Here is a 12551-nt window from a genome sequence, read left to right as displayed (position 1 = left end):
CGCTAGTAAAACAATAACTTGTGTCCATTGGAAATAGTAGCTTTTACAAATTTTTGCCAGCTGTCTCATATCTCAAACCCAATCTTACCCCTCTCACTCTATGTAAATGACCTCATATCTTACTTTTTTGCTGACAGTTTTGGTAATGAAGGGAAATTTGCTGAAATTCTTGAACTGCCATACCTGCTAACGTATTTGCATCTACATCAGTTTTGAGTTACTACCTCTTGCCATTACAGAGTAAGGGGCACAGAGCAAGAAGAAAATTACTCTATTTTTTTTATTATTGCAGAACGTTAATATTACTTTCTTTGTTGTTAGAGTATGATTGTCATTAATATATGTTCAAGTTCCCCATGTGTGTATGTGTGTATGTGTGCGCAGACGCACATCCATGAACAGTTGGGAAATAAAGATGGGACTGAGGAGAGAGCAGCTTAACAAAGTGATTGAAGAGCATTCCTCATTGTAGATTTTGTGATTTTTATCACAAAATATCTAGGAAAATGCAGAAGGAGATGAGAGTGCACAATAAGCCAAGAAACTAAGATTGACAACTAATCTACTGGCAGAATCTTAGAGGAATTTCCTCTAATTACAATATTCATGGAGTGGAAAAGATAAACGCAATTGTCAGGTGGCATTAACACATACCTTGTCAGTTGCAGGAGCTCAGATCTGCCAACGTGAAGGACAATGCAGAGGCACATCAACACGCTCTCCTTTGCCTGGGCTTAGGAAGCAGTCTGTGACAATGACCAATCATAGAGAGACTGGATAGCCAAAGCTCTAATGCACAGGGAGGTGACCATAGGTGTATATACATATGTAGATGAAAAAGATTATACAGCCACATGCACAAATATACACATTCTACCTCAGATTCCCCAGTCTGGGCATTTCCTAAATATTTTCAGGATTACAATTTTCAGGAATTCTATACACACCAAGGAAGAGGAGTTAAGCTATGGCAAATTTTTATCTTAGAATACAATGGAAAAAAGACAAAAAACAAAAAAACAAAAACATGTAAGTAGAACACTGAGCTTTGCACTTATTTATTTCAGGAAAGGGAAGAACTACTCACTACTTTCAATTATTCATAAATAAATGTTCCTCCTGGTAATAATAATAGCAAACATTTATCAGACTCTAAATACAAAGCATTCAGTGGAAACCTTCCTAATATCTAGATTCTAATATTAGTTCTGCATATCAAAAGCTGTGAAACGTTGGGCAAGTTACTTAAGATATTGCTGTCTCAATTTTTTCACTTGTATCATGAAAATAAAAATAGGTGGGAAGATTCTGTGAGGTAAAATACTTCAGTCAACAGTATGTCTGATATCAGTAACAATCTTCATAAGACACAGTGAAGTATGTGCTATTATAGTGTCCATTTCACAGATAAAATGTGTCATGAAGAGGCTAAGTGACTCTTCTAATAATTGATAAATATAAGCCATGGCCAGATAGCTCAGTTGATTAGGGTGTCATCCTAATATGTCAAGGTTGTGGGTTTAATTTCTGGCCAGGGCACATACAGGAATCAACCAATGAATGCATAAATAAGAGGAATAACAAATCAATGTTTCTCTCCCTCTCAAAAAAATCAATAAATAAAAAAATGAAAGCCATAAAAAATTGGCAAATCCAGAATTTGAAAGCATCATTAATGTACATAACTAATATATTCATCACTACAATATACTGTCTCTTTACAGCAAGTCAACAATACCTCAAGAATGGAGAGTCCCTCCTAAGACTAAAAACACCTTTAAATAACTCACTGCTAGACACCATAAATGCGGCACTGAGCCACGAATATCATCAGCCAACTCCTTTGCTTAAGATCTGAGAAAGGATTTTAACAGTAATCTAGGGCTGAGTGGAAGGGAATGATACAGTCCTCCATCACCCATCAGTAGATACCCCTCTGTGTAAAAATGACAACATGGAAAACAGAAAAATATGTGGCTCCTGGGAAAATATTTTGCACATTACAAAGAGGAAAAAGCAATCAAGCTGCAGAAAAAGAACAGTTTAAAAGTCACTAAGGGAAACAGAAATTGCAGAAATTGTCTGCTTTGTAATCTAAATAGAAGTGAAAACTACAGTCTCTGAATAAAGAGATGAAAGATGAGATTATATGAAAATAAGGTGAGATAAGAAGGGAGTTGGCTGAGCGGCAGGTAGAAATAAAAACAGGAGTTTGACATGACAAAGATTATAAGGAGATTAAAACTGCAATAATAGAATACAAATCTGCATTAAAAGCAATAAAGAGCAGAATTAACACTATAGACTTAGTGATGATGAGTTTAAACCCTAGAATCTGCAAAAGAAATGCAGAATGAAGAAGAAAAATTTGAAGTGCAGACATTGATGGCAAGGATGAAGAACAGAGAAAGAAGTCAGGCATGGGGATACATGGTTTTTGAGAAGCACGTATAACAACAGAAGCGGTATGAAAGCCATGTTTTAAGAAACATTTCAAATATATGTTTAATGAATTTACAGATCAGAAATGGTTACTTAATACATGGAATATACATGGCTGACATTTTTGTTCCATAAGTCGTTACCTCTTATTACATGAGCATAACATGCACATTGAGAAAAAATTGAAAAATGCAGATAAATACTAAAATATTTTTAAAGTCGACTACAACCCTATTACATACATATTACTAGGTCTATGCTGTATGTTATTTCACACCGTAAATGAACATTAATTAGATCATATTCTTATCCATACCTGTGCTATATACTGTCTCTTCAAAAGCAACATAATTTTTGTCAATGAACAAAGCATTTTTACAGGTAAAAGTTATGAATAAGGAAAAAAATTTACAGAAGCCAACAGAAGCTGAATTGCAGGATATGATCAATGAAGTGGATGCTGACGGTAATGGCACCATTGACTTCCCAGAATTTTTGACTATGATGGCTAGAAAAATGAAAGATACAGACAGCGAAGAAGAAATCCGTGAGGCATTCCGAGCCTTTGACAAGGATGGCAATGGTCACATCAGTGCGGCAGAACTACGTCATGTCATGACAAACTTAGGAGAAAAACTAACAGATGAAGAAGTAGATGAAATGATCAGAGAAGCAGATATTGATGGAGGTGGACAAGTCAACTACGAAGAATTCATACAGATGATGACTGCACAATGAAAACCTACTTTCAACTTTTCCCCCCTCTAGAAGAATCAAATTGAATCTTTTACTTACCTCTTGCAAAAAAAAAAAAAAAAATCATTTACTCATTCTGTTTCTATATAGCAAAACTGAATGTCAAAAGTACCTCCTGTCCACACACACAAAAAATCTGCATGTATTGGTTGGTGGTCCTGTCCCCTAAAGATCAAGCTACACATCAGTTTTACAATATAAATACTTGTACTACCATCAGAGAAGGAAAACTCTAATTCCAAAAAACCTCCGCTGCCTTGCGGCATACCTCTTCAGGGGAAAGGCTAAGGGAGTAAACCCCGACAGAAAATCCGGAGCCGGAGTCCCTAAGGCGGTTTGACGTTGTAGTCAACACCGGCAACTCCTGCGGCGCACCTGAAGCCAAGCTGTATTGACTCCGTCTTTCCCTTGGACCCTTCAGCTGCGAAGAGAGGGGGGGTCTGCTGCATGGGCAACAGCAGACCCTCCATATCACCCTGCCCAGGCTCTGTAGCTTCAGCTTCACTGGAGAGGACACTCCAGCGTCATCGCAAGATGTCGATTCAACACGGGAGGAGACAGATACCATGTCACTCCCGAGTCGGACTGCACAGCCATTCTCGGCGGTGCAGATAGACTCTTAAGAAGCTACACCATCGTCTCTCGAGACGGACGGCTGCCGACGACTTGTACTACCTTAATGATAAGGAAGCACTTAGTGGACTCCTCGCAGTTCCATTGCTAATGATTAATACACCGTTTGGGCTGGCCAGTTTTTCATGCATGCAGCTTGACAATTGAGCACAGTCAGGCATTTGTATTAAAAATGAAAAACGAAAAAACAAATTCAAAATCTATTCAAATGGGTTCTAATTAGGTTTGTTAGTATAAATTGTAGCAGGTTTACTGAAAGCGAACACATTTAAAATTGGTTTACCTCAGGATGTGTGTAGAAAAATGGGTGAAGGATAAACCATCCCGACGAAGCCCCACAAGCAGGGTGGTCCTCTTGTACTCCCATGTGCCCCGATCCACGGTGACAGCTACGCATCATGATGGCGTGCTCACGTGTGTTGGTTTAGCGTTGTCTGCATATCTAGAGCGAAATGGGTGTCAGGCTGTCACCAGTCACAAAAATTTTTTAAAAAGAAACTTTTACCAAGGGAGCATCTTTGGACTCTGTTTTTAAAACCTTCTGGACCGTGACCCGGAGCCAGCAGAGGTAGGCTGTGGCTGTGGCCTGCGGCACAACCATCAACATTGCTGTTCAAGAAATGACAATTTACGTCCATTCCAAGTTGTAAATGCTAGTCTTTTAATTTTTTTCCAATAAAAAGACCATTAACTTAAAAAAAAAAAAGAAAAAGGAAAAAATTTTAAATCACCCCAAATTTTATCAACCCAGATATAAACAATGTTACAATTTTGAAAAACACTCTCCCAGGTAACTATGCAAATGGTGCCTATAATCATAGATTAGATATGGATTTAACCAGAGGTAAACATAGAAATAGATAGAAATATAAATAAATATATAGAGAATTTTCTACATAAATAAATTATATAACCAATGCTATACTGATACCTACTATTTCATTTAACAATATGATGGACATATATCCATGTCAATTAATAGAGATTTATTTTGCCATGATGATTCTATAAAATCAACTTGTGTGGCTATGCAATGATTTCTTTAATGCATTGCCTATTGATGAAGATCTATATAACTATTTAATATTTTATTAATATTTTATTTAGATTATAGCTCAGTTTTCCACCATAAGCATAACTATGATGAAGAAAAATCTGTAAGTGCACATTTTTATAAATTAGTTTGATTTTATTCTAAGCAGGGCCAGAATCAGATTTTAGAGAGGGCCTAAAATGCCATCTTTAAGAAGTAAATTTTAAATTTAAGCACAAAAATATATAAGGTTTTGAAATGGAGTCATGAAATGAGGCACTCTGAACCTTAAAGTCTGTTGCCACGATGAAAAAATGTGCGTCGTCCCTTAAGAAAATATTTTGGGTCCAAGAAGGCAGGGAACATATTTCTTGTATTCACTTATTTTTGACAAAACCTATCACAATGCCAGGTACATATTAGATCTTTAATAAATATCGGTTGCATAAACTAAGCAGAATTACTGTATCAAAGAGAATAAAATTTTAAAATCTTGGCATAATTGGCAAACTCACCTCCTCAAATTTGTATCAATTTATACTTCTCTCCAAAATGCATATGGATGTTTATTTTCTCACCTCCTTACCAACACTGAGTATTTTGTTTGGCTCAGTTTTGTTTTGACACACTGAAATTGTAAAGATATTATGGATTTGAATTTGACATTTTTAAAAATGACTTTCAGGTTTTGTATCATGTTTAGAAATGTCTTCTATACTTCAAAATGATAAACCATAAAACCCACATTTTCATCTTGATATGTTATGAAAACATGTTTTATTTAAATATTGATCACTCCAGGATCCATTTTATTATAAGAAATTACTTACCAATTCAATGTTTTATATGCTTAGTCAGTTTTTCCTCTGAAATTTTTAATTAATTTGTATTTTCCTTAGTGGTATAAAATGCCATCTATATCATACACTAAATTTCAATATATATGTAAGTTGGTATCCGGATTCTCAATTTTGTTTTAATGACCTATTCAGATTTCATCTGGGATTGCTTGGATTCATAAATTAATTTAGAAAAAAATGACATCTCTACAATATTAAGCTACCCTACTCAAGTATAACATGTCTTTGTGTTTGTTGGCAAAATCAAAAGGTTAGAAGACAATATACGGGTATAATCTTTTGATTGAGGAGGAAGAGGAAGGGAGGTATGGAGAGGTGGGAAGGAAAAGAATAGGAGGAGGAGGAGGAATAGTGTCAATGTGAGGATTGGTGAGGGTAGAGAACATGAAGGGGTTAAAAGTAAGTTTCAGCCCCTTTGTGCCTTGCTCAAAGTCTAGAATTGCCTTTTATAAACATATAACTTAGATCTATTTCCCTGACCACAGTTTGTCTTGGTTCTTCATTTGCAAAACAGGAATGATCATAATAGTGTGTCCCGTACAAGGCTGTTTTGAAGTTTAAATGAATTAGTATGTGTAACAAATCACTTAGATCAGTGCCCAGGACATATGCAACACTAAAAATTATGAACTGTTATTTCAAAGTGGGGAAACCAGACATGCATATGTCAAAGGAGGATTAGAATCCTTGGCTTGTAGAATTACGTTTACTGGTTAAGGATGCACACTTTGAGCTCTACTGCCTAGGTTGAAATCCTGCTTCTCCTTCTTAGGAGCTTTCTGTCTTGGAACGCGTTATTTAAACTTTCTGTGTCTTGATTTTCACACCTGTCAAATGGGATCACAGCAATAACTACTTTGAAGAATTCAGTGAGTTAAGTGTTGAACAGAGTGCTTGACGTATAGGAAGAGCTAGAATAAAGCCGCCTTGCAACTAAGCAGATTCTCTCTGAGAGTAAAACAAGTTTTATTGAATTTATTGTGTGTGCAAGGAAGAGTGCATTCATGTGTTTTAAGAATTTAAATTGGTTATTTAGTAAACCTTTCAAAGTTGAAAATTTTAGCAATTCTATTACATGCAAACATTATATGTTCTTTCCTATTTTTTGTTAAAGGTTGACCTATATAGCAATTTCTCATTATTAAGTTGTCTTTCTTTCCTTCATAGTCATAAATTCCTTCTGCAATTATGACTTTTCTTGTTTTTAAACAAATACTTATTCACTTTCCCATTCCTCATTTCTATACAGAATTTTGTCATTTAAAAGTTAAAAAAAAAAAAAAAAAAAGGAGTATTGAACACCTGTGTTTTTCTACAGTTCAGTTAAAAGTTTACAGTGAGAAAGTAGATTTTTCTGACCCACATTTGCTATGTAAGGTATATGTGACATGTAGAAATCATGTCATCCAGACTCAGAATGATCTATCTGCTTGACCAGGAAAAGTGTACTTGAGATTAAAATTTTGTGCTAGTTTGCATAAGGTTTTCATTATAAGTAAAATTCTTATTAACATCATTGACATGATTCCTATGGAACACATAAGGGGACCTTTCTTGTTTAACCTGGCCTGTCTTTGTGGCTGGTACTATTCTGGCCTCTGAGAATACAGTGTTGCACAGCACAAACAAGGTCTCTGTCTTCCTGGAACTTGCAAGTCAAGGGGGAAAAGGCAATCATACAAATAGACACAGGCAGAATATTTGCAAACTGAAAACATTTTAAACAAGAATTTAATATCTGTTACCCATATACATTCACTTTTCAACTTATAAACTACAATAAAAATCAATTTAAAAATGAAATTTCTTCTTGCATATCAAATTAGACTCAATACTAATAATAATACGATTATTCACATAAGCAAAGAACTGAAATCAACCTAAATATCCAAAAAGAGAGAAATGCTCAGATGAATGATGGCGCTCTCACACAATGAAAAATTATGCAGTCCTCTGCTCTGAGGGAACCTGAGATTAAGTAGTCACAGGGTTCTACCCTCTGGGCATATCAATGGTAGCATTATGAATTGGATATCATTTCAGCACATTTAAGACTGAAACAAGAAATAGATCTCAGTTAGCCACCTTGAGTCGCCTGATCCTATTTATCAGCCTCTTGAACATGAAATGGCTCTTTGAGAACAGTCTCTTCGTACCATAAGTGCAACTTGAATCAGAAACATATATATTTTGTAGCTATTTGAATCACAAAGATGATTGAGTTGTTGTCAGTTTAAGAGGGATTATCAGCCCTGCACATTATGTCTTTCAGTGCCAATGGACTCTCTTCTTTATGATTTTTACTGGAAGAAGCACATACTTTATCGTCAAATACAACCTGGTCTGCATTGCAGCTTTACCCATGTATCACCTTTGTAAAATTTCTACATTCCCTTTAGTGAATTTTACTGACCTATATAATGGGGATTACAATAATTGGTTTGAAATATCAAATACGTTCAGGTTTACAAAATACCTAGAACTATATTTGGTTCATGGTTGATATTTTTAAATGATTGTATTTGTTTTATTATTTTTCCCCTTATGGGTTGAAAAATTAAATCTTCAAGCAGAAAGAGAGAAATATATAATGCTGTCTGAGGAGGCAGGTAGCTTTTGCAGTGGCAGAGATAGAAGGCAAATAGAAGGGGACAAAGACAATTTGAGGTTCAGACCAAGGGGGTGATCCAGGATCATAATAAAGTCAGACAAAAAAATAAGAACCCAAATGTGTCATTCAAATGGTCTGGATTTAAAGTCAAAGGTTTAACTTCAGTCTTTCTCAAAGTAAGGTAGGATCTCAGGCCACTGGTGACATAGGATGCAATTTTAGGTGATACAACACTAATTTTTAATCAATAGCTACTTTCTATGACCAAATAAAATGGTTTTATAAACAATATGCTATTTTAATTATAATAAATTGATATAAATTTTTTTTAAATGAGTTGATTTGGGGAAAAAAATAAAAATAAATAATAGTCAGGTGGTACTCGGATACGACCAAAGTAGTAAGGATAGTATACCCGAATGTCTATAAAGTTCAGACACCACTATTCTAGGTAAAGTCAAGAAAAAAAGAAGGGCTTGTCTTAGTTCTTTCAGGGTCCTAGACCAAAAATACCATAAACTGGCTGGCTTTTAAATAACATTTATTTCTCTCAGTTCTGGAGGTTGGCATGCCCAAGATCAAGGTTCTGGGAGAGTCAGGATCCGGTGAGAACAGCCTTCCTGGCTCATAGACAGCTGTCTTCTCACCCTGAGGTCACATGGTGGAATGGCCTGCTTCTGTAAGGACACTATTGCCATTCATGAGAGCTTTGCCCTCATGGCCCAAAGGTCCTACATCCTACTACCATCACTTTCAGAGGCATGTTTCAACACAGGAATTGTTTTTGGTTGTGAGGAGGCAGGGCAGAGGGACACACACATCCAGTCCTTGGCAGGCCTTAGGAAGTGAAGAATTAGGATATTTCTGAACCAGTGCTGTGTTCAAGCTGCTAGGCATTTATCGCTCTATTCCTCTCAGTGTTACTGAAGGACTTCTGACCTGTCTCAGCACTGAGCCGTGTCCACAATATATACCCGCTGAATGGTAGTTTCTTTCTCGCTCATTTGGTGCTTGCCTTGTTCCTCAGTCCTTTAAATGCCCCCATTGAGGATGAGACCTCTCATCATGTTTGTCCAAAGGACCACGACTGAAGAGCTAAATTCCATGCCTCCCCCTGGTCCTGAGTCCCAGGGCCTTGACAATGCAGAGAAATACGGAGCGTGGTCAGAAACTTGCCCAAATTGCACCATTTTCTAAACTTCCAGGAGGACAGGCAATTCCCTATCTCAATCTTCGACTATTGCTCTGCAAAATCTGAAAGAAAATCAGTGGTGCCAGGACCTTTCCATTTGAAGAATGGGGAAGTCAAACAGGCCTGAATATCTTTGATTTCAGTTGAGAGCACCATTAAGTCCTGACTGGCAAAATGATAACTACCGAGGGAGATGCTGTTACGGGCTGGAGATCCGTCTGTGAAAGCAAATGCAGAGATGTCCTTTCTGCTGGCATGGGGAAAGCAAACGTCCCAGATATAATTGGACACATGAGCATACACAGGACCCAAGAAATCAGCATGATTAATGACAGAGAAGGGACATTTAAAAATGTTGTGGCTTCTGGTCAAGTGCAGAAGGGCCTGGGCCAAAGAAAAATGACACAGAGAACATGCAGTTCAGCAAATGAAATCAGATTACTTAGGTCTTTATCAACCAGAGGTCAGAGACGTAGACTGTAGGGCAGAACTAAGATTTATTTTACATGTGTGTTAGTGTTACCACAACAATAAATCACTTCTTCAGTAAAAATGAAAAAAGAAGGTACCATGTCTTAAACAATTACTGTGTGCCAAGGAGTTTATACAAACTATGTGGTGTCAGTTTATTTACTTATTCCCTCAACAAATATTTATTAAGCACTTACTACATTGTTATAAGCCTGAAGATATCGAAGTGAAGAAGATAGCGTCTTTCTCCTCAGGGAGTTTAGATCTCAGTGAAAAAGAAAACAAGTAAAATAATAGAATGCAGTAGAATTACAGATATAAAGAAGTACTATGAAGAAACATAAAGCAGGTTAAGAGTGACTGAGAAGACAGGCTAAGACATACAGAGAGCTCAGGGAAGGCCATCTGACCAAGTGCATCGGAGTCTCAACTTAAGGAAATCACACAGCAAGTTGAGTAAAGATACAAGGGCAATTCCAGCAACCGGAAGACCAAGTGCCCAGGACGGAAGGCAAGAATGACCTTGACCTATTCAAGGAAGAGCAGAGAAGGTCAATGTGGTTGAAGCTAAGTGAGAGAGGGAGAAATGGTAAGAAGGAGGCACGGACATGGTTAGAGGCCCCGGCAGAAACGGGGGGTCATCTCATTTTCATAACAATCTGGTGAGGCGGCTCTCTGATCCTGGATTCTAAAACACAGGAGGCTCGGAAGCCGGTCTCCAGGTTGTTATCTGTCTTAGTACATATGACTCTGAATAAAGACAGTCTATATATACATAATGCATTGTGTAGTATTATAGTATATATAATTATATTATGGTACATATAATTATTTGTACTTAATATAATTGCATTACATGTAATTATTTATAATTAATATAATTATGTGTACCATAATATATAATTCAGAGAAGGAAAACTCTGACTCCAAAAAACCTCCGCTGCCTTGCGGCATACCTCTTCAGGGGAAAGGCTAAGGGAGTAAACCCCGACAGAAAATCCGGAGCCGGAGTCCCTAAGGCGGTTTGACATTGTAGTCAACACCGGCAACTCCTGCGGCGCACCTGAAGCCAAGCTGTATTGACTCCATCTTTCCCTTGGACCCTTCAGCTGCGGAGGGGGGGGGGGTCTGCTGCATGGGCAACAGCAGACCCTCCATATCACCCTGCTCAGGCTCTGTAGCTTCAGCTTCACTGGAGAGGACACTCCAGCGTCATCGCAAGATGTCGATTCAACACGGGAGGAGACAGATACCGTGTCACTCCCGAGTTGGACTGCACAGCCATTCTCAGCGGTGCAGATAGACTCTTAAGAAGCTACACCATCGTCTCTCAAGACGGACGGCTGCCGACGATGACGACGAATATATAATTACATTAAATATAATGGAATATATAAATATCTATTATGTAAGTAATAAATAGTATATAAATATATAAATATAGATAAGATTATTAGAACTGAGGTTTTAAGATTGCATATCCAACGCTCACTTCACTGCACTATTTCACCTAAATTTCATCCTGAGTTGTTTATAAGTCTTGATAACAGATCATTTATAACAAATCTTCCTCTATAATTTTAAAACTGGCATTTGTGCAGTTGGAATCCATTCAATATATAATTATTAAAACTAACTATGTGTCCAGAAGAGTTCTGCTAAAGGTAGGAAAAAACTTTTCAGAAAGCATTGTATCCAAAAAATTTGTAGTCTTAGTGGAGGAAATATTTCCATAGCAAGTGAAACCATTTTGGAAATTGAGGCAACTACAGAGACTAGAGAAGGGAGATACAGGTTTTGTAGATAAGGATCGGGAGCTAGTTGAAGAGTCTAGTGTGAATGGACATTAAAATAGAATATATTGCAATCCCGATAAAATTACCAACTTCTCTTTTCTGGAGGAACAGCATTTTTATTTGTTTGATTGCTTGCTTTAATAACTTTCCTGTGGAAAAATAAAGTAACAGTATGAAGAAAACATGCAACAAAGAGACAATTGGAGAGGACCGACAGCGAATTTTAAAACATAGTATAGACCATCTTTAATTAAAGTGTTTTGGTGTGGTTATATGAGTGGGAAAATAATCTAAATGGAACAGAATAGAAAGTTCAGAAGGATACCCAATGTGCAGGTGAAAATGCATGATAAAGATGATACCTCAAATCAGTGGCTATACTGGTTTCCTCGGGCAGCCACAAAGCGAGTGGCTTAGGAAAAGAGAGCTGTCTTGCCTCACAGATCTGAAGGCCAAAAGTTCAAAATCAGGGTTTCGGCAAGGCCATGCTTCCTTGAAGGCTCCAGGGAAGGATCTATTCCAAGCTTCACTCCTTTTTTCTGACAACCTCCAGTGTTCCTTGAGTTCTAGATGGTCTCCTGTGTCCCTTTGTATTGTCTTCTCGCTATCTGTGTCTCCATGTTCTAATTCCCTTTTTATAAAGACACCGGTCGTATTGGATTAGGGCCCACCTCGATGACCTCACTTAAACTTGATCATCTCTGTAAAGACCATATTTCCAAGTCAGGTCACATTCTGAAGTACTGATGGTTATGAA

The 12551-nt window shown here is 37.2% G+C and overlaps 1 long non-coding RNA gene and 1 pseudogene across 1 annotated transcript in view; both read left to right on the top strand.

Annotated features, from left to right (window-relative positions):
- LOC150020306 (uncharacterized) overlaps positions 1-12551 on the top strand; it is an 81279-nt gene that overhangs the window by 47656 nt on the left and 21072 nt on the right. The window lies entirely within an intron of this gene.
- On the top strand, positions 2803-3268 carry LOC150020307 (calmodulin-1 pseudogene; annotated as a pseudogene).

Source organism: Furipterus horrens, unplaced genomic scaffold (genome assembly GCF_987537825.1).
Source record: "Furipterus horrens unplaced genomic scaffold, mFurHor1.1.pri manual_scaffold_2, whole genome shotgun sequence".
In the NCBI taxonomy this organism is placed as follows: Eukaryota; Metazoa; Chordata; class Mammalia; order Chiroptera; family Furipteridae; genus Furipterus; species Furipterus horrens.
This window is presented reverse-complemented; position numbering and strand designations above follow the sequence as displayed.